Here is a 22,698-nt window from a genome sequence, read left to right on the forward strand (position 1 = left end):
ATTTTCATAACAACTTGTGTGGTGTTCTTTCACTTGGTGTTCAAGGGGTATTTGTGATGGTATAACAGCTGGCTTAACACGCCCTCTAGAGTTTAGCCTAAAGACTGCTCTTGTCCATGCTACTAAGATAGCTGGTCTATAAGGTTGACTTACAACCAATCATCAATAAGGGTCGTTTAGAATGATACACAGTGATCACTAGAATAGTGAGCACTACATATCAGGCCAACTTTTCACAGGTGGTGCTAGCACCTCCCAAGGCAGGAAACCCTTTGTCCAAGCCTCCCTCGCTGGAAGGACTCCCAGCAGCAGGAGGTCAGACTTGTGTCTGCGGTGGCAGCATCCATTTTGTGATGCTGAGGCTTGAGTTAACTTTAACCGGGGTTCACAGTTACATACATGTCGTGTCCCTCTAGAAGGGTGGAATGCTATCCCCGTCGCCAGAATTGGTGAGGGGGTAGTATTCCAATTCGTATTACACCTTACTCGACATGTTTTGATAATGCTATACCAAAGTTAGCAATAACCGCGAGGATTATAATGCACTTAAGAGTATATGGTATAGCGTTATCATGGAAACAGCTAAAGGACTTGGTTTCAAAAGCTGCAGACAGGCTCAGCTCATGCTAGACTGCTCTTGTCCATGCTACTAGGATAGCTGGTCTATAAGGTTGACTTACAACTAATCATCAATATGGGTCGTTTGGACTGATACATAGTGATCACTAGAATAGTGAGCACTGCATATCAGGCCAACTTCTCACACAAGGTGACAGCCTTATCAAACTGCGAGACCGAGAGACATACGTCTACCTCTTGGGAGATTGTCATACTGGGGATCATAGGGGCAAGCATGTTGTTAGAGATGTTCTTAAGATTTTGCCTAGCTACCCTCTTACTTGAAACCCTTTCCAAACGGTCCCGAGTAGTACATGACAATTCTATTGGCACCGCATAATGGTCGGACCATGAGAGGGGGAAAGGGGTACTAACTATCAACCTTTCATCATTAGAAAAAATTCCGTCAAGCGTATGACCCGCCTGGTGGGTAGCACCCCTCACCAGTTTGTTTAACCCGCAGGCAGACATAGCATCAATCAGAGAGAAAGTGTCACTGGACTCCATATTCTCCAGATGGTAATTTAGATCTCCCAGAACCGTAAAATGCTCACAGCCAAAATACGGTTCAAGAATGATAAGCATATTTTGTGCAAACTCCATTCTAGACCCCGGGGCGGTAAATAAGGACACCAGTGAAAGGAAACTCAAAAGAACCTTTCAAGGAGAAATATAGGACTTGAACATCATCCTTAGGGTCAGAAAGCGGAGAAGTGTGGCATAGGAGACTATCCCTATATAGGATACCTAGACCACCTCCTATGCGACCTGTCCTATCCATCCTAGCGAAGAAGTAACCTTCCAGAACTGCTTCCACTAGGTCTGGACCCGAGGAATCTTTTGCCCAGGTTTCTGTGACAAACACCCAGGAGTACCGTGAACCGCAGGTAACACCGTTGGGCCGGCAGGAGGGGGATGTGGAAATACGCGTCCTGCAAGTTCAACGCCACCATCCAGTCTCCTGGGTCTAGGGCAGCTAAGACCTGAGCCAGAGTCAGCATTTTGAACTTCTCCTTCCGGAGGAAGCCGTTGACGTTCCTCAGATCCAAGATAGGGCGTAGGCCCCCTTTGCCCTTCTTGGGTACCAGAAAGTAGTGGGAGTAGCAACCACGTCCTACTTCTGGCCCAGGAACGCGCTCGATGGCCCCCTTGGCCAAGAGGGCCGAAACTTCCTCCTGCAGGAGCCGCAAGTGATCCCCCAATACGCGGTGGTGTTGCGGTGGCATGGCTTGAGGAGTCGTCTCGAAGGGGAAGGAGTAGCCCCTCCGGACGATCTGCAGCAACCACCTGTCCGAAGTGACAGTGCGCCAGTGAGAGTGGTGATGGCGAACCCTGCCTCCCACTGGCGTCACATGGGCCGAAAAGCACGGACTAGGAGTATTTAGAGGTGGATGCCGCAGGGGCAGGTGTGGACTGACTCGGCCTGGCTCCCCGACCGCCTCCGCGGCAGTTTCCACGGCCGCCGCGCTGGACGACAGTCTGCGGCGAGTGGCTGGCGGCACGTGTGGGGGCGCCCCTTCCCTGGCCACAAAAGGAGCAAAAGGCACCAGTTTGCTGACGCGGGCCGAGAGGCCCAAGGACTTGGCCGCAGCCCTGGAGTCCTTAAAGCGCTCAAGCGCGTGGTCTGCCTTGTCGCCAAAGAGGCGACGGCCATCGAACGGCATGTCCATCAGAGTGTTCTGGACATCTGCCGAAAAATTGGCCGATCTCAGCCAGGCGTGGCGTCTGACCGCCACTGTCGTAGCCATCGCTCTGCCTAGCGAGTCAGTAGTATCCAGCCCACACCTGATTGAATACTTGGCTGCATCTCGGCCCTCCACAAGGGCTTGGCTGAGTTTGGCCCGTACCTCCAACGGGCACTCTGGCAGCACTTCCGCCACCGTCTCCCACAGAGAGTGGGTGTAGCGGCCCAAGAGGCATGCGGTGTTGGAAGACCGCATTCCCAAAGTAAGGGAGGAGAATCTCTTCTTTCCATAATTCTCATACCTCTTGGATTCCATGTCCAGCGGGGCCGTCGGGAATGCGGTCTGGGAGTTAGAGGCCTGGATGACCAGACTCTCGGGGGTGGGGTGGGAGGACAGGAAACATGGGTCGCCCGGAGCCGGCCGGTGGCGTCTGGCCACGTTCCTATCTACGGGCGAACCCGTAGCGGGCCTGGACCAAGTGCCCAAAAGAACGTCGGTCAAGGCCTCATTAAAGGGCAGCAGAGGCTCAGTCGAGCATGACTGCGGTTTAAGGACCTCTGTGAGGAGGTTAGTCCTCACGGCAGCGACGGGGAGCTCAAGGCCCAAGGCCTTGGCAGCCCTCGTCAACACCACACCATAGGTAGCCCCCTCCTCCGCAGCCACGGTAGGAGGAGAGACAAATCCAGTGTCTGGGGAGGTGTCCAGGCCACTGGCCTCCCCAAGGTCTCCTGCCCAGTCCATATTAGACTGACATTCCTTGGTCAGAGGGTCCTCAGACCCCTCCCAATCCTCCTCATCACCCATCTCCTGAGATTGAGGGTTGTAATTGAATGAGGTCGGTTCATAGAAGTGGAAATCTCCAAACGGCGTCGGGTACGGCGCCTATCCGGAACCGAAGCAAAGGAGGTATCGGGGGCGGCGCCAGAGGTGACACCAAACGGACCGACGCCGGGGGGGTCGTAAGGTCCTCCAGTGACGATCCAGAGCCCGAGGAAGGCCAGCGGTTTCGGGATCGTGGGGCCCTGCGGCGGCGGGCCCGAAGGCGCCGGCAGCGTCGGGGCAGAAGCACCCAACGGCGTCGGGGTCGAAGCCCCCGACCCACTAGGGCCCCCAGACGGGTCCGCTGGGCCTGGAGGCGCCGCGGAGCCCGTTGGAGGAGAAAGAGACCTCATGGCCATCAGGAAACGCTCAATCTCCTTTGGCATCGCGTTCAGCCCAGGGACCGGAGGGTATGGGGCCGGACGCGACGCCCGCGACTCCCGAGGAGCCGCGTGGGCAATGTCACCCGAACCCCCGGCCGCATCGCGCGAGCGTTGGGGGAGGGGAGTCAGAAGAGCGATGAGGCCTCTGCGACTTCTTGTGTTTCTTACCTGACGACTTGGACCCGGAGGAGTGGTGCCGACTCCCGGAGCTGTGGCGGCTCCGTCCCCGCGACCTGTCCCTCGACCTCCCATGGGACCGGGACCTCACGCGGCGCGGGCCGACTGTTGGAGTTCGAGCCGCCTGCGGGACCGCTCCCGCCTGGCTTTCCTCAAAAGGGCCCGACAGTCGGGGCAGGCCTCGTCGTCGTGGTCGACACCCAAACACATCAGGCACAGGTGGTGAGGATCCGTGACCGACATGGTGCGGACGCAATCGTCGCAATGCTTGAAGCCGGGCATCCCTACGGCACCGCCGGAGTCGATTAAGACTTCGAAAAGGATCAAAATGATCACCAAAAAGTTCGTCAAAAATTGACTGGGTTACTGCTTTTTCCAGATCTGCGCTGGCTGGCGCGGAAAAAAGAAGAACTGATGTCAGCACGCGGAGGCGGCGTCTAAGTATTCCGACGACGTCATCACGGAGCCCACGATGCCGACGACGGACGCGGAGCTGCAGACGACGCCTACCGACGCGCACGGGTACTGCTACGCAAAAGTTTCCGGATCCAGTCTGACGCCTGGGGATATTCTAAGGCAGATGTCTTCAAAGTGTGGGGCGCGACCCCCAGGGGGGCCGTGGAGTCATTTAATGGTGTCGCGCATTGCCGGTCACACTTCTGCCCATCGGACAACAAGGGATTCAGCCCCCCTCCTCCCCCGTAGTGTGTCTCAGTTCGAGCTGCTGTGACCTCCGCTGGGCTGTGTCTGCAGTCTTATCTCCAGCACAGCCTGGCACGCCAGAGTTTTTCACAGGTCGTTAAAGACCATTTATAGATTTACATATGTGCTGTAAAAGTGTAGGCACTGCCCGCTGAGCTATCTTTTGACTAGTGGCCATTCTGAAATGCTGCTTTAGAGCCCGACCTTCCCAAAGTTCCTTAATGGAAAACCTGAACTGCATATCGGCAAAAAAAAAAACACAACCAAGTTGAAGATGTTTTTTCCTCTCGAAGATGCATGATTAGAATGCAAGACATTACACCACTTAATATATAATGTTTACATTATAATTATCAGGCAGAGACTAAGGGTTTATGCCACAATGGATGAGTTTTCGCCATATGTTAAGCTAATAGCCCTTTATCTACTGTAGGCATTCAGAATATCAGAAAGCAGTGTCCCGAAATGAAATACGTGCTGCTATGAAACATGTTGCAGCGTTAAGAATATTAGTGGGCTTTCAAAGCAGCTTTGTACAAAACAGAAATTGTTCACGACATTAGCAAATTGTAACCTATCACCGACTGCATAACTTGGCCTTGAATCCTAAATACAAACACTAATTGTGTTAATTTATTCATTTTGTGAGAAAATATTGCATAATTATTTAAAACTGCTTTGACTTATCCTTCTGACGCTTTAGTAAAAGAGATCACCCTGGTCTCAATATTAAAGACCTGTTCCCCACCATTACTTTATTTCCTGCATGGAGGATCAACAAGCATTGGCATAGCCAATAGGTCTCGCTTTTGGGACCTTATAAGTATTTAGTTATGCAGCACAATATCCTTGGTGCAATAACATCAACTGTTGCATGGCTAAAAACTTATAAGGTCCCAAAGGCAAGACCTATTGGCTATGCCAATGCTCGTTTTTCTAGTTCCAGTACCCCCTGGGCCCCAACTCTGTCTATTCCTTACATTTGAATTTTACATTTACTTCACGGTGGAGGCCTAATTAAAAGGTCTTTTAAAGACCTGTCAAGTACTCGGGTGTGGCTGTGTGTGTGTGTCCCTGAAGCCGTTTCAAGCTGGGGGAGGAGGGGAAGTAGGGGGGCGGGAGGGGGGCTGGGGGATTAGCAGGCTATAGTGTAGCCCTTTGTGGTCAATGGATATTGCGCGCCTGGAGCTGTGGGTCCCGTGACACATCCCCCGCACCCAGCAGGGAGGCACAGAGATGCCCTCCCATGATCGGGAAAGAAGGAAGAAGACGCAGAGAGATACTGCCCCACCCCCCCATGAGAGAGGCACAGAAAAGGTGGGTGAATGAATGAATGATGGGTGGATGGATGTAAGGATGAAGGATGGATGGATGTGTGAAAAGGTGGGTGGATGAATGATGAACGGATGGATGAAAGGGTGGACGGATGGATGAAAGGGTGGAAATATGGATGAAAGGATGGATGGAAGGATGAAAGGGTAGAAGGATGAAGGATGTATGGATAGATAAAAGGTTGCATGCATGAATGATGGATGGATGGATGTGTGAAAAGATGGGTGGATGAATGATGGGTGAATGGATGGATGAAAGGGTGGATGGATGAAGGATGGATGTATGGATGGAAGGATGAAAGGGTGGATGGGTGAAGGATAGATGGATGAAGGATAAATGTATGGATGTAAGGATGAAAGGGTGGACGGATGAAGGATGAATGCATGGATGAAAGGGTGGATGAATGGATGGATGGATAAATGGTTGCATGGATGGATGTGTGAAAAGGTGGGTGGATGAAAGATGGGTGGATGGATGGAAGGGTGGATGGGTAAAGGATGGATGTATGGATGGAAAGATGAAAGGATGGATGGATGGAAGGATGAAAGGATGGATGGATGTGTGAAAGTGTGGGTGGATGAATGATGGATGGATGTGATGAGGTCTAACAGGCGCATTTATGGTTGTCAAAAGATGATGATGAGGAGTACCAGTTTCTAGAAACTTTTGTTGGAAGGGGGTCCTTACCCCTAAAAAGGTTTTACAAGGGGGTCTCGGCATCAAAAAGTTTGAAGACCTCTGTTCTAAGGTAAGGAATCTATCACTAACGTGTCTCTTTCAGATCCAGAGTTGAACTTCTCCTTCCGGAGGAAGCGTTTCACGTCCCTGAGCTTCAAGATGCAGGCCCTTGTCCTTCTTGGGCACCAGAAAGTAGTGGGAATAACAACCACGTCCTACTTCTGGCGCAGGAACGCATTCGATGGCCCCCTTGGCCAAGAGGGCTGTGACTTCCTGTTGAAGAAGTGCCAAGTGATCCCCCGACATGCGGTGGTATTGGGGGGGCGTGGCTGGAGGGGTATGTGAGAAGTTGGCCTGATATATAGTGCTCACTATTCTAGTGATCACTTTGTATCATTCCAAACAACCCTTATTGATGATTGGTTGTAAGTCAACCTTATAGACCAGCTATCCTAGTAGCATGGACAAGAGCAGTCTTTAGGCTAAACTCTAGAGGGCGTGTTAAGCCAGCTGTTATACCATCACATATACCCCTTGAAAACCAAGTGAAAGGTCACCACACAAGTTGTTATGAAAATAAAAGGATATTTATTTATAACAAGTCTACCCTGATCTCTTTATGAGTCAGGGAGCTAAGCACACAACAAAACTCTTACGAAAATACTTTAAGTCGCACAATTAACACAAATGCCCGAGGGGCACGAAAAACCATATACACTAAAAGTGGAATGCAAAATACTAGCAGGTAAGTAACAAGATCCAGAGGCTTCAGGATCACTAGGACTACACTACTGAACCTTCAGGTTAGGAGCAGGAGGCCTAGGGAGATCGGGTGCAGAGTGTGCACTCTCACACGGGATGCGGGACAAAGTCTATGGATACTAGTATACACAAAGTTACTGTTATGGGACGAATCCGACTAGATAGACTGAAAACGACAAAGGATCTGGACACTTAGATAGTGAACCTACGTTGGAGCACCGAAATGCTCAGGTTACCTAGCCCAGGGGCTGCGGCTGCATAGGGTTCAAAAGACGTCAGGAATCCTCGTTGAAGTCTATGGAGCCTGAAAGAAGAAGTTGCTGGCAGACGACCAGTGAAGTAGTTCGATGTGATCCAAGCCTGGATCAGTGATGGAGACGACCTGAAAGCAGAGGGGACTCAGTTCTTAATCACTAGCCAGTGATTAGGTGGGCACCAGGATGGCACCGGATGAAGTCACCTCGAGTGGGCGACGCTGAACTCTGCTGTCCCTCGGACCAGGAGGCGTTGTCCGCGACCAGGCTGGAGGTGCGAGCTGTCCCACGAAGGTGTCTGCTGTCGGCGATGCTGGACCCAGGATTGGGGCAACACACCTTGGCAAAGTCAAGCCCACACAGTGGAGTCAAGGTGGCGTCTGGAGTGGACCAGGAGGGTCCGGGGTGCTCCTCTCTTGGAAGGGAGCAAGGGCCAGTCTGGAGCAACCAGACTGTAGGAGAGTAGGGTCTGCAATCCTATGATCACCCAAGATTTTTGCTCTTTGCTTCACTGGTTTACGACTTCTCTGGCTGTGGGCCTGCTAATCAGACCCACAGCCTTGCTGTTCTCTCACTAAATTGACACGTGTACCTTAGGTGCATTCACAATTTGGTACTGGGCCACCTTATCAGACCCTGTAACTCAGGGCATAGGTGTACCCAGGGCCTGCAGCATGTATTATGCCACCCCTGGCTGGCCATCTAAATCTGACACAACTGGCTGCATGACACCTGGGGCAAAGTGGTGTACTCACCCTTTGCTGTAGATATAGTATACCTATATCTAACCCTAAAATGGACACATAGATTCCTATCAGTCACTCCTATGGCAGGCCTTAACAATCCTGAAGGCAGAGTGCTTGGAATTATGTGAGATGGTGCTCTGGCATGAGCTGAGCCCGTCTGCAGCTTGCGGAACCAAGTCCTAATAGCTGTTCTATGATAACGCGTACCATATACTCTTAAGTGCATTATAATCCTCGCGGTTATTTGCTATCTTTGGTATCGCTTTATCAAAACATGTCGAGTAAGGTGTCATACGAATTGGAATACTAACCCCTCGCCAATTCTGGCGACAGGGTTAGCATTCCACCCTTCTAGAGGGACACGACCTGTATGTAACTGTGGACCCCGGTTAAAGTTAACTCGAGCCTCAGCATCACAAAATGGATGCTGCCACCACAGGCACAAGTCTGACCTCCTGCTGCTGGGAGTCCTTCCAGCGAGGAGAGCTTGGACAAAGGGTTTCCTGTCAGGGGCGGTGCTAGCACCGACCCAGACAGGGTTTTGTGTATCCTAGGTAGGCAGGACTGAATAGGAAGGTGACTGCAAGTGGCACCCCGGTGCTCACTATGCATCTGCCAGTTTGAACCGGTTCCAGGGGCACACCAGCCCCTGAGCTGGGGAAAGTCCGGCATGGGAGAGGGGTGTAACCACCCCCCTTCCTGGTCCCACCCATGGGCAGGACCTAGTCCCGTACCAGCCCCTTTCTTTAGAATAAAGGTGGGAGCGGGGACCCTTCCAAATTAGATCATCTTTGAATCCTGAAACTACTTTCTAAGAAAGGAACACTAGACTTCTTCTCAAGATTTCTCCCTTGTGGCTAAGGAGTAGTCACCCTGCATCTGCGGGCATTAACTAAGAACACTGCGGTTTGCTGCACGTCCTTCCTCAGGAATCCGACCGACCAGCACGACGAGACCCGACTTCCCTGGCACCTCTGAACTCTACCTACATCGTCAGCTCAGCTGAGATCCGTGGGTGTGACGAGACCTCGAGGGACCGGCCATCTTCAGAACTGCACGACTCGTATCCAGCACGACCGCCGAGAGATCCTCGAGTGAATGCTTTGGGGTTTGAGAAGCCCTAACCCTGAGCAGCTCCAGCACCGAAGTCCAGCCACCCGCATCCACGAGATCTGCGTGGGGCCCTTCTGCTCTTTGCTGCTCACCGCATTGTCCGGCTACCAGGGGCTGAAGCATGTATTATGCCACCCCTGGATGGCCATCTAAATCTGACACAACTGGCTGCACGACAGCTGGGGCAAGGTGGTGTACTCACCCTTTGCTTTAGATATAGTATACCTATATCTAACCCTAAAAATGGGCACACAGATTCCTATCAGTCACTCTTATGGCAGGCCTTGACAATCCTGAAGGCAGAGTGCTTGGAATCGTGTGAAATGGTGCTCTGGCATGAGCTGAGCCCGTTTGCAGCTTGCGGAACCAAGTCCTAATAGCTGTTCCATGATAACGCATACCATATACTCTTAAGTGCATTATAATCCTCGCGGTTATATGCTATCTTTGGTATCGCTTTATCAAAACATGTCGGGTAAGGTGTCATACGAATTGGAATACTAACCCCTCGCCAATTCTGGGGACGGGGTTAGCATTCCACCCTTCTAGAGGGACACGACATGTATGTAACTGTGAACCCCGGTTAAAGTTAACTGAAGCCTCAGCTCCACAAAATGGATGCTGCCACCACAGACACGAGTCTGACCTCCTGCTGCTGGGAGTCCTTCCAGCGAGGAGAGCTTGGACAAAGGGTTTCCTGTCAGGGGCGGTGCTAGCACCATCCCAGACAGGGTTTTGTGTATCCTGGGTAGGCAGGGCTTTACAGGAAGGTGACTGCAGAGTGGCACCCCGGTGCTCACTACGCATCTGCCGGCTAGAACCAGTTCCAGGGGCACACCAGCCCCTGGCCTGGGGAAAGTCCGGCATGGGAGAGGGGTGTAACCACCCCCCTTCCTGGTCCCACCCCTAGGGCAGGACCTAGTCGCGTACCCACCCCTTTCTTTAGGATAAAGGCAGGAGCGGGGACCCTTCCAAATTAGATCATCTTTGAATCCTGAAACTACTTTCTACGAAAGGAACTCAAGACTTCTTCTCAAGATTTCTCCCTTGTGGCTAAGGAGTAGTCACCCTGCATCCGCAGGCACCATCTAAGAACTCTGCGGTTTGCTGCACGTCCTTCCTCAGGAATCCGACCGACCAGCACGACGAGACCCGGCTTCCCTGGCACCTCTGACCTCTACCTACCTCTACAGCTAAGCTGAAAACCGTAGGTGCGACGAGACCTCGACGGACTGGCCATCATCAGAACTGCACGACTTCTATCCAGCACGACCGCCGAGGGATCCTCTGGTGGGTGCTTTGGGGTCCGAGAAGCCCCGACCCTGAGCAGCTCCGGCACCGAAGACCAGCCCCCCAGCATCCACGAGATCTGCGTGGGGCCCTTCTGCTTTTTGGCTGCTCACTGCGTTGTCTGGCTACTAGCCCGCTGGCTTGTGGCCTTCCCGACGACATCACCACTGCTGGTCTGGTTGCTCCAGACTGGCCCTTGCTCCCTTCCAAAAGAGGAGCACCCCGGACCCTCCTGGTCCACTCCAGACGCCATTTTAGGTCCACCGCGTGGGCTTGAATTTGCCGAGACTTGTTGCCCCAATCCTGGGTCCAGCGACGTCGACAGCATCAACCATCGTGGGACAGCTCGCACCTCCATCCTGGTCGCCGACAACGCCTCCTGGTCCGTGAGACTGCAGAGCCCAGCGTCGCCCACTCACCTGGTCGAGGTGACTACCATCCGGTGCCATCCTGGTGCCCATCTGATCACTGGCTAGTGATTAAGAACTTGGTCCCCTCTGCTTTCAGGTGTCATCCATCTTCGATCCAGGCTTGGATCACTTCGAACAATCTTCACTGGTCGCCTGCCAGCAACTCTTTCTTCAGGCTCCTGGTTCGTCTACGAGGATTCCCGACGTCTTTTCAGACCTATGCAGCCGCAGCCCATGGGCTAGGTAACTTCGGCATTTCGGTGCCCCAGCATAGCCTCACTATCCAAGGGTCCAGATCCACTGTCGTTTTCGACCTACCTAGTCAGGTTCGCCCAAGAACACTAACTTTGCTTTTACTAGCTCCCATAGACTTTGTCCCGCATCCCGCGTGAGAGTGCACACTCTGCACCTGAGTCCCCTAGGCCTCCTACTAGTAATCTGAAGGGTCAGTAACGTAGTCCTAGCGATTCCAAAGCCTATTAGTCCAGTACTTACCTGCTAGTAATTTCACATTCCACTTCCATAGTATATGGTTTTCCGTGCCCCTCGGGCATTTGTGTAAATTGTGCAACTTAAAGTATTTTCGTAAGAGTTTTGTTGTGTGCTTAGTAACCTGTCCTCATAAAGAGTACAGGGCTGTTGTGATCTAAATAAATACACTGTTTATTTTCATAACACTTGTGTGGTGTCCTTTCACTTGGTGTTCAAGGGATATATGTGATGGTATAACAGCTGGCTTAACACGCCCTCTAGAGTTTAGCCCGAAGACTGCTCGTATCCATGCTACTAGTATAGCTGGTCTATAAGGTTGACTTACAACCATTCACCATAAGGGTTGTTTGGACTGATACATAGTGATCACTAGAATAGTGAACACTGAATATCAGGCCAACTTCTCACACTGGGTACCTATGGTACACTGTACAAGGACTTACAAGAGTGACCCAATACCAATTGGTAAATGCACCTAAGGTACATGGATGTCAATTTAGAGAAAGAACAGCTAGGCTGTGGGTCTGATTAGCAGGCCCACAGCCAGGGAAAGTCGTAAACCAGTGAAGCAAAAAGCAAAAATCTGGGGTGACCATAGGATTGCAAACCCTACTCTCCTACATAACCCCCCCCCCCCCCCAAAACTTAGGGACATTAAACTAAACTTGACCAGGTGAGTCTTCCTGTTCTAAGTGGAAATACCCGGAGAGACCATCTGCATTGCCATGGTCAGTCCCTGGTCTGTGCTCCACTGTAAAGTCTATCCCCTGTAGGGAAATGGACCACCTAAGAAGTTTGGGGTTTTCACCCTTCATCTGATTTAGCCACAAGAGGGGCTTATGGCCTGTCTGAATCTTGAAGTGAGTTCCAAACAAGTATGACCTCAACTTCTTCAGGGCCCAAACCACAGCAAAGGCCTCCCTCTCAATAGCTGACCAACGTTTCTCTCTAGGGGTCAGCCTTCTACTCATAAAAGCAATGGGCTGGTCATGACCATCAATATTCAGTTGAGATAGAACAGCTCCCACACCCAACTCAGAAGCATCTGTTTGGACAATGAAAGGTTTGGAGTAGTCTGGACTCTTGAGAATAGGTGCAGTGCACATGGCCTGCTTTAGGTCATCAAATGCCTTTTGACAGCTAACTGTCCACTGAACTTTCTTTGGCATTTTCTTACTTGTCAAGTCATTAAGAGGGGTCACAATTGTCCCATAATTTCTGACAAATTTCCTGTAGTAACCAGACAAGCCCAAGAAAGCTCTGACCTGTGTCTGGGTGGTTGGAGGAGCCCAGTCCTTAAGGCCTGTATCTTGCTCTCCAATGGTTGAACCTGGCCTCCACCTACAAGGTGGCCCAGGTACACAACCTGACTCTGCCCTATCTGGCACTTAGTAGCCTTGATAGTGAGGCCTGCCTTTTGCAGGGCCTCCAAAACTTTCCTCAGGTGGATCAGGTGATCCTCCCAGGTGGAGCTAAAGACAGCAATATCATCTAGATATGCTGCACAAAAGTCATCCAACCCAGTTAGAACTTGGTTCACCAACCTTTGAAAAGTGTCAGGTGCATTTTTCAAACCAAAGGGCATCACCACAAATTGGTAATGACCTCCTGGGGTAGAAAATGCTGTTTTGGCCTTGGCATCCTCAGCTAACCTGATTTGCCAATAACCAGCTGTCAGGTTAAATGTACTCAAGAATTTGGCAGAAGCCAATTTATCTATGAGTTCATCTGCTCTTGGTATTGGATGGGTCTCTGTCTTAGTGGCAGCATTAAGACCCCTGTAGTCTACACAAAACCTCATCTCTCTCTTACCATCCTGGGTGTGAGGTTTCGGCACTAGAACTAGAGCACTAGACCAAGGGCTCTATGACGGTTCAATGACTCCCAATTCCAAAATCTTTTGTACTTCTTTCTTTATGCAGTCCCTGACGTGGTCAGGTTGCCTGTAAATTTTACTATTTGTAGGCAGACTGTCACCAGTGTCCATCTCATGGGTGCACCAGTTTGTCTGACTGGGTGTCAGAGAGAACATTTGTCTAAAGGATTGAAGGCCTTGTTTGCAATCCTTTTGCTGATGTTCAGAGAGGCTGTCAGAAAAGACTACACCATCTACTGACCCATCATCAGGGTTCTGAGAGAGCAGGTCTGGGAGAGGGTCACTCTCTTCCTCCTGTCCCTCATCTGTGGCCATGAGCAAGCCCATGTCCTCCCTGTCAACAAATGCCTTGAGCCTGTTCACATGAAGTACTCTGTGAGGGCTCCCGGGAGTTCCAAGGTCTACCAGGTAGGTGACCTCTCCCTTTTGCTCAATGATGGTATGGGGTCCAGACCATTTGTCTTGGAGAGCTGCTGGGGCCACTGGCTCCAACACCCACACCTTCTGTCCTAGCTGGTAAACAGTAAGGACAGCCTTTTGGTCATGCCAAGCTTTTTGGAGTTCTTGGCTGGCCTCAAGGTTTTTGGATGCCTTCTCCATGTACTCTGCCATCCTGGAGCAGAGACCAAGTACATAGTCCACTATGTCAAGTTTAGGCTTTTTGAGAGGTAACTCCCATCCTTCCTTTACAAGAGATAGGGGTCCTCTTACAGGATGCCCAAACAGAAGCTCAAAAGGGCTGTAAGCAACCCCCTTCTGTGGGACCTCTCTGTAAGCAAACAGAAGGCAGGGTAAAAGGATGTCCCATCTTCGCCTAAGCTTTTCTGGTAACCCTTTTATCATCCCTTTTAGGGTCTTGTTGAATCTCTCCACAAGCCCATGGCACTGTGGGTGATAGGGGGTGGTGAATTTGTAATTTACACCACACTCCTTCCACATTGCAGTCAAGTATCCTGACATAAAGTTTGCACCTCTGTCAGAGACAAACTCCTTAGGAAACCCCACCCTGGAGAAAACTGCAAGTAGGGCCCTGGCCACAACAGGAGCTGTAGTGGTCCTAAGGGGAATAGCTTCTGGTGGCATGATCCACTACCACCAGTATAAATCTGTAACCAGATGCTGTTGGGGGGGTCCATTGGTCCAACAATGTCAATCCCCACTCTTTCAAAGGGTACCCCCACCACAGGTAGTGGTATAAGGGGGCCTTTGTTGTGCCACCTGACTTGCCACTGGCTTGGCAAGTGACATATGAGCGACAAAACTCTTTAGTGTCTTCAGACATATGAGGCCAGTGAAAGTGTGGGACAAGTCTTTCCCAAGTCTTAGTCTGGCCTAAGTGACCTGCAAGGGGAATCTCATGGGCTAAGGTAAGAAGGAAACCTCTCAGAGACAAGGGGATAACCAGCCTCCTGGTAGCACCAGGCTTGGGGTGTCTTGCCTCAGAGTATGGGAGTCCATCATTCCAGTACACCTTGTGGGTACCTGTAGCATTCGCTGCAGCCTCAGCAGCAGCCTGCTGTTTGAGGGGTTCAAGAGAGGAACAGTCTAACTGTGCCTGCCTCAAGTCTGCCCTGGAAGGCCCCCCTGTCCCAAGAAACTCAACCTGTTCAGGTTCAAGCTCTTCTAGGACAGTTCCTTCTGGGGTCTTTGGGTCAGCCTCCTGGGAGGGCTGATCCTCATCTTGAGGTAGGGGGGAAGGCACTGCCTTAACCCTACTGCTCTTTCTTTTGGGGTGTGTCTGGTCCATTGTTCCAGGATCCAGCACTTGTTCAGCTAGGCATTTCTTGGCCTGTGGCCTGGTCACAGCAAGGACATGTGCAGACAAACCTAACATTTCCACATGAGTCCTATACTCCACATCTGACCATAAGGAGGATTCCAAATCATTGCCCAACAGATAGTCCACTGGGAGGTCTGAACTAACTACAACCCTTTTGAGGCCAGTTACCCCTCCCCAGGAGAAGTTAACAACTGCTATACTGTGATTGGTAGTGGCATTGCTAGCATTGGCCACTAGGTAGTCTGAACCTAGTATTACCTGACAAGGGTCCACAAAGTTTGGTGTCACCATGGTGACACTGGCACAAGTGTCCCTGTAGGCCTGAGCCATTTTTCCATTAATTAAAGGCGTTTGTCTGTATTTGCCCAGAGTACTGGGACTTACAGTAGGGGTCAAGTCCATGTCCCCTGTACAAACAAGAACAGCCTGAGTAGGTGTCCTGACTAAGTCAGAACCCACCTCAGTTCCCAGGGCTAACCCAACTATAGCCTTGGGGGTGCACTACCACTACTAACTGTACTAGGGGGTGCAGGTGCCTTAGGGGCAGTAGTGGTAGGAGCGGTGCCTGTCTTGGTGCACTCACTAAACCAGTGAGCCTTACTTTTACAGTATTGGCACCATGGTTTTCTCTGACCATCATTCTTCTTCTTTTGGGAATTCTGGGACCCACCCTCTTTAGATTGTTGGGGCCCTGTTAAAGACTTCTGGTCATTTTGCTTATTCTCATTACCCTTCTGATCTGCTTTTTTTCTGGCCACCATCCTGGTTCTGCTGCTTCACCCTTGTCCTGACCCATCTGTCTGCCTTCTTTCCCAATTCTTGGGGAGAGGTCAGATCTGAGTCAATCAAGTGCTGATGCAACAACTGGTTCCGACAATTATTTAAGATTTGCTCTCTCATAATTAGATTATACAATCCTGTGTAATCAGTAACTTTACTTCCCAGTAACCAGCCTTCCAAAGCCTTAGTGGCACAATCAACAAAGTCAGTCCAATCCTGAGCTTGAGTTTTCTGGGTGTCTCTGAACATCAACCTGTACTGTTCAGTTGTTAGGCCAAACCCATCAATCAAGGCACTTTTCAGGACTTCGTAATCATTAGCATCCTCATCTCTAACAGTGAGGAGCTTGTCTCTTCCTTTACCTTCAAAGGAGAGCCACAGTATAGCTGCCCACTGACTCTGGGGTACCCGCTGTACTTTGCAGGCCCTCTCCAGAGCAGTCATCCATTTGTGGATGTCATCTCCTACCTTAAAGGAGGGCACTATTTTACTCAGGTGCCTATTTTCAACACTCCTGTCTTTATCTCTAGGGATAATGCTGCCACCAGTGGGTTCTAACCCACTCAATTTCTGCTCTCTGGCAAAGGCAAGTTTCTCTTTGGCAAGGGCAAGTTCTTCCCTTTCAATCCTCAGATTCACTTCCTTCATCTTTGCTTCATGTTCTCTTCTCTGAGGGGATGTCATCCCTCTCTGATAAGATGCCTGAGAGACATGGGTGTGAATAGATCTGTTAGAGCCTCTGGATTGAGACCTAACTCGTCTATTCCCAAGGTTAGGCCTGCTTGCGGATGTGCCTGGGGCTCCCCCAGTTCCATTCTCATGTAGGCTTAAGTTGGCCCTGGTAAGTCTGCTGACTATAACCTGACCATTGTCTACCTCTCCCTCAGATGATTCTCCGTCTTCCTCACCATCTACCTCTTCGGTTTCAAGGGGGTTAGATTCAGGGTCACCTTCTAAGGGGCGCATGCTTCCATCTGTAGGATCAGAGGGGCCTGGATTAGAAACCCTTCTAGCATCATATGTCTCTAAGAGACCTATCAGAAAAGGAAGGGTAGGGTTAGAACGTAGTTAGAGTTTCCTGGAAGCTGAGGGCTGCATATCTTGAAATGACCTGTGGAGGGTCAATAGCCACAAGGGGAGCCACTGTGTTCTCTCCTGTGGTAGACATGCTTTCTAGTGAGGTGTTAGTGGTGTACTTACCTACACTATGTGTTTTCATACTGATCCCTTGCTAAGAGTTGTAGTCAGGGTGTGTTACTCCCTTTCTACTACAACAGCTGCTTCAGTAGAACTCAGAGTATTTCTAAGCTTGTTATATGTACCTATGGTACCTTATGTGATCTTTCAACTGATATCTCAAGATTATATTTGGTAAAAACAGCAGCAAGCTCAAATCCCAACCGCTGCACACCAATGTGAGAAGTTGGCCTGATATATGATGCTCACTAGTTCTAGTGATCAGCTTGTATCAGTCCAAACAACCCTTATGGTGATTGGTTGTAAGTCAACCTTATAGACCAGCTATCCTAATGGTAGTATGGACAAAGCCGTCTTAGGCTAAACTCTTTTGGCATGTGAAGCCATCTGTTTTACCACATATAACCGCTTGAATACCAAGTGAAAGGACAACACACAGATTGTTATGAAAATAAACAAGATATTTATTAACTAACATACACCTCTGAAATCTTTATGATGTCAGAGGGCTAAGCACATGACAAGACTCTTAAGAAAAATACATTTAAGTTGCACGAATTACAATGGTCCCCTAGGGGCACACCAAACCATAAACTAAACAAGTGGGATAAGGAAGTCGATAGAAGGAATGGAGCTATCCAGAGGCTGTAGGATCATTGGGACTACACTACCTCAACTGTAGGTAAGTAATAGGAGGCCCACGGAACGCGTGTGCAGAGTGTGAACTCACACGCGAGATGCGTAACAACGTCTATGGACAGTACAGTTCAAGAAAAAGGTGAGTACGGACAATCCTGACTAGTTAGGACTAAAACGACTGTGAATCTGGACACTAGGAGAGTCAATCTACCCTTGAGCACCGAAATGCTCTCGTTACCTCACCCACGGCCTGCGGGTGCATAGGTGCGAAGTCGTGTTGGGTTTCTGCGTTGAAGTCTATGGAGCCTGGAAGAAAATATGCTGCAGGCGACCAGGAGGAAGATGTCCGGTGTGATCCAGGGGTGGATCAGGGAAGCTGAAGACCTGAAAGCAGAGGGGACAATGTTCAAAGTCACTAGCCAGTGACTGGAGTGAGACCAGGAAGGAACCAGAGGCTGTCGTCGAGATCAGGTGAAGAGTGGACTCTTGACTCTGCAGCCACGTGGACCAGGTGGGGTCTTCGATGACCAGGATGGAGGCACGAGCTGTCCCACGCAGGCTCTCGCTGTCGGCGGTGTTGGATCCGGATTCGGCGTCAACAGGCCTTGGCAAAGGCAACCCACATGGTGAGTGGAATCGGCGTCTGGTGCGGACCAGGAGGGTCTGGGGTGCTTCTCCTTTGCAGGGAAGCAAGGGCCAGTCTGGAGCAACCAGACCAGCAATGTGGATTTCAAGGATCGTCGTCTAGGAGGCCACTAGCCAGCCGGCAAGTGACCAGACAACGCGTCAAGCAGAAATCAAGCAAAAGGGCCCCACGCAGATCTTGTGGATGCTGGAGGGCTGATCTTCTGTGCAGGAGCTGCTCGGGGCTGGGGCTTCTCAATCCCCAAAGCACTTCGTCGAGGATACCTCAGAAGTCGTGCTGGAAGCGAAGTGCAGTTTCTCCAAGATGGCCGGTCCCACGTGTCTCGTCGCACCCACGGATCTCAGCTGTGCTGCAGATGTAGGTAGAGGTCGGAGAGGTCTGGGAATCCGGGTCTCGTTGGGCTCTGAAGTCTGGATCCTCTAAGGGAAGACGACAAAGTGAAGCCGCTGGACGCTTGATGGCGCCTGCTTGTGCAGGGTGGACACTCCTTGCCCACAAGGGAGATTTCTTCAGTGGAGCAGAACGTCAAAATCCAGAGTTTCTTCTTGTAAAGTTTCAATTCAGGATAATCTGATTTGGAATGGGACCAGCTCCTACCTTTATCCTGCTAAAGGGGGCTGTACTATCACTAGGTCCCTCCTATGGGTGGGACCAGGAAGGGGGGTGGTTACACCCCCTATCCTTTGTCCGATTTTGCGCTGGGGCTGGAGTGTCCCAGCAACTGGTTTGAGCCGGTGTATGCACAGGGCACCTTGTGTGCCCCAGGCATGTCTCATTCCTTTCAGGCCTGTCCTTCCTAATACACAAAATCCTGTCTGGGGTGGTGCTAGCACCTCCCAAGGCAGGAAACCCTTTGTCCAAGCCTCCCTCGCTAGAAGGACTCCCAGCAGCAGGAGGTCAGACTTGTGCCTGGTGGCAGCATCCATTTTGTGATGCTGAGGCTCGTTAACTTTAACCGGGGTTCACAGTTAGGTACATGTCGTGTCCCTCTAGAAGGGTGGAAGGCTACCCCCGTCGCCAGAATTGTCGAGGGGTAGTATTCCAATTCGTATGACACCTTACTCGACATGTTTTGATAATGCTATGCCAAAGTTAGCAATAACAGCGAGAATTATAATGCACTTAAGAGTATATGGTCTAGCGTTATCATGGAAACAGCTTAAGGACTTGGTTCCGAAAGCTGCAGACAGGCTCAGCTCATGCTAGAGCACCATCTCACATAATTCCAAGCACTCTGCCTCCAGGGTTGTTGAGGTCTGCCATAGGAGTGACTTATAGGAGTATATGTGTCCATTTTAGGTTTAGATATAGGTATACTATATCTAAAGCAAAGGGTGATTACACCACCTTGCACCAGCTGATTGATCAGCCAGTTGTGTCAGATTTGGATGGCCAGCCAGGGGTGGCATAATACATGCTGCAGCCCCTGGTAGGCCTTGGGTTCACTTAGGCCCTGGGTACGTATAGTACACTGTACAAGGACTTACAAGAGTGATCCAATACCAATTGGTAAATGCACCTAAAGTACATGGATGTCAATTTAGAGAAAGAAAAGCTAGGCTGTGGGTCTGATTAGCAGGCCCACAGCCAGGGAAAGTCGTAAACCAGTGAAGCAAAAAGCAGAAATCTGGGGTGACCATAGGATTGCAGACCCTACTCTCCTACAGGGACAATTAAACAATATTTACAAGACCAAATTTGTGTCCGACGATATAGTGTATGTGACAGCAGGGCTGCTGAGCTGGTGTAGGGCTTGTCTGCCACTTGGACTCTTGCATCACCGGCCCCAAAGGACATCACCAAGGAAGGATTGCGAGGTTAGAAATTCTGCTTTGCTAATTACCACCTGGCCTGGGAATGGCGCCCTCATTAGTGCACACAGGGTGGCAGGGCCGGGAACAGGCTCCATTTAGAAGGCACCATAGTGGAAAATATCATTAGGAACCAACACTTTGCTCGTGTTCCAGCGAGCGCCTGCATCCTGTATGTGGTGGCGAGGAGGATGGCGGAGCGGAGATGCCTTGTGGGCTCTGTCCATACTTGCCCATAGGCCGCAATACATTGTTTCCCTCTCAGCTGTTGGAGGAAGGAGGCAATCTGTATAACATGAGGATGGGACGGCAGAAGAGTGAACGCATTTTCTTTCGTCCCGCCTAGGGCAGGTGGGGGTCATTTTCTGTGCCGCTCCAGAGAAAGATTGTTTAGGTCGCCACGAAATGGGGTTTATTTCAATTCGCAGATGCATCATTGCGGTTGTGGCATGTTAGAAAGCCGGAAATAAATATATGAAAGCAGAGAGTGAAAGGGTGAGTGAATGAAGGGGAGCGTGCCTAGTTTGAAGGGAGAACTGAAGAATGAGGGAGGAAAGAAGTGAGAAAAGAAGAAAAAAGACTGATGAGGAAGAAATAAAGGGAGAGGAGAAAGGGAGTGGGAAGAAAGAGAAGGAAGGGGGAAGGAAGAGTGGAAGAAAGTATGCCAAGGGAGAGAGATGAGTGAGGAGGAAAGAAAGGATGTGCTGAAGAATGGAAACAACGAAGGGAAGGAAGAAAGGAGGAGAGTAAGAGTAATACCTAAGGGGTGGATGGAGGGAGTAAAGAAGGATGATGAACAGAAGAAGGGAAAAGGGAAGAGAAGTGTGAATGAAAGGAGGAAGAAGGGAAAAAGGAAGGAGAGAATAAAAAAAGCATAATAAAAACAAATGTATGGGGGGACGAGGAAGTGCTTCCCTTATTCTGCTCCACTCAACGCGTTGCCTGCTAAATGAAAGGCCCATATGAAACTGCAGACAGAGGGCACAGTTGGGCCCATAGGAGAACGTAGTTGGGGGATGTCTAACAAGCTGCAGCGCCTCGGGGGGAGGCGACGGACCCCTGTGGAAGTGCCTTCGATGTTGATCATTAGGGCTAAGCACAGGGGAGACCCGAGGAGCAACTCTTACGGATGCAGACAGAGGTGCGTGACGCAGGAGCCTTCGACAAAAGGATAACAAAAAATAAATAAAAGAATAAATACAAATTGAGATGTAAAACGATTTTATATAGTGCACAGTTTATTTGATGCAAAACGGATTAAACTCATGACCATTTGGAAACAGGGCACCTGAGAGGGAGGCCGCGGGTGAGACAGGCAGGGGAGAGAGAGTAGACAAATGTAAACAAGTACGCGCGGCCACGCTAATTAGAAACAGATGGCCCCTGCATGTCGCTGCTCGCTTCCGCAAGGTGGATGACTGCACACGCACGAGTGTTAGAAAAGTGCAGACCGATTCCAGCAGGTCATCTGCTAAAGCAGCGCATGCACGCTGTGCTAGGCTCGACCTAAAGAGAGCATTAATTGATATCTCTTTAAAAGCGGGGGGGAGAAGTTGTGCATCTGGGAAAATACAAACACACACAGGCTTGACATTTACTACAAATTATAGCTTTTTGTGCTTCCTAAAAATTGTTAGTTTCACCTCAGAGACATTAGACATCGTTTCCACATCCACATTGAAAGGAAAATGGCTGACTCCGGAGAGCGGGTCTCACAGTTCGATCCCTGGCAATGGCGGCAGGGCAGCTCAGCATCATATGACTCTGGGCAATAGCTCACTTAATCTCGCCAACGGCCCCCAGCACCTTGAAAACCTTAAGGGGTGATATGTTGCGCTTTACAAATAGCTTTACAAATAGGAATTATTTATTTATTTACATTCCACATGGATTGAAGACAGCCCAAACAGCAAACTTTTATGTATGGCAACAAAAAGAATCATACAAAGAAAAGGGAGTTACCCTAATGCGGAGCAAAGGGACGGGGTAAGTACAACACTACCAAAGAAAACAGTGTCCCTTTGTTTAAATGTAAGAAGAGCAATTATTTCACCATGGACCATGTGTCTATATTAGTATTGTATTCATTCTAAACAGTATTATAGCCTGGTCTATGGGTGAGGACAAAGTAAACAAAAACAAATAATTATAAAAATATCTCAAGACAATTAATTAACAATAATCATATATTAAAAACATTCAGTCTTAGCTATTTCTTGCCTTGATGGACACCAAAGCATTCCTCCTGTTTAAGGTTACAATCTAAAAAAGATATCACATGAATTAGTTAAAAACATTTGTTGAAAAACAGTCGACGCTGCGTTTCGGTGACTTCTTGATGTTGGCACCTTCTTCAGGACTAACAAAGTTTTTATAAAAATCTACATGGCAAAAGAATACTTAATTTGAGATGGTGCATTTATAACTGACCCTCATTACAATCTCCTAGTTCAGGCACTTTTCTAAATAGGCTTAGTGATGCTTCCTGCCCCACTTGCACTGAACGAC

This window comes from Lissotriton vulgaris, chromosome 4_1 (assembly GCF_964263255.1).
Source record: "Lissotriton vulgaris chromosome 4_1, aLisVul1.2, whole genome shotgun sequence".
Taxonomy (NCBI): Eukaryota; Metazoa; Chordata; class Amphibia; order Caudata; family Salamandridae; genus Lissotriton; species Lissotriton vulgaris.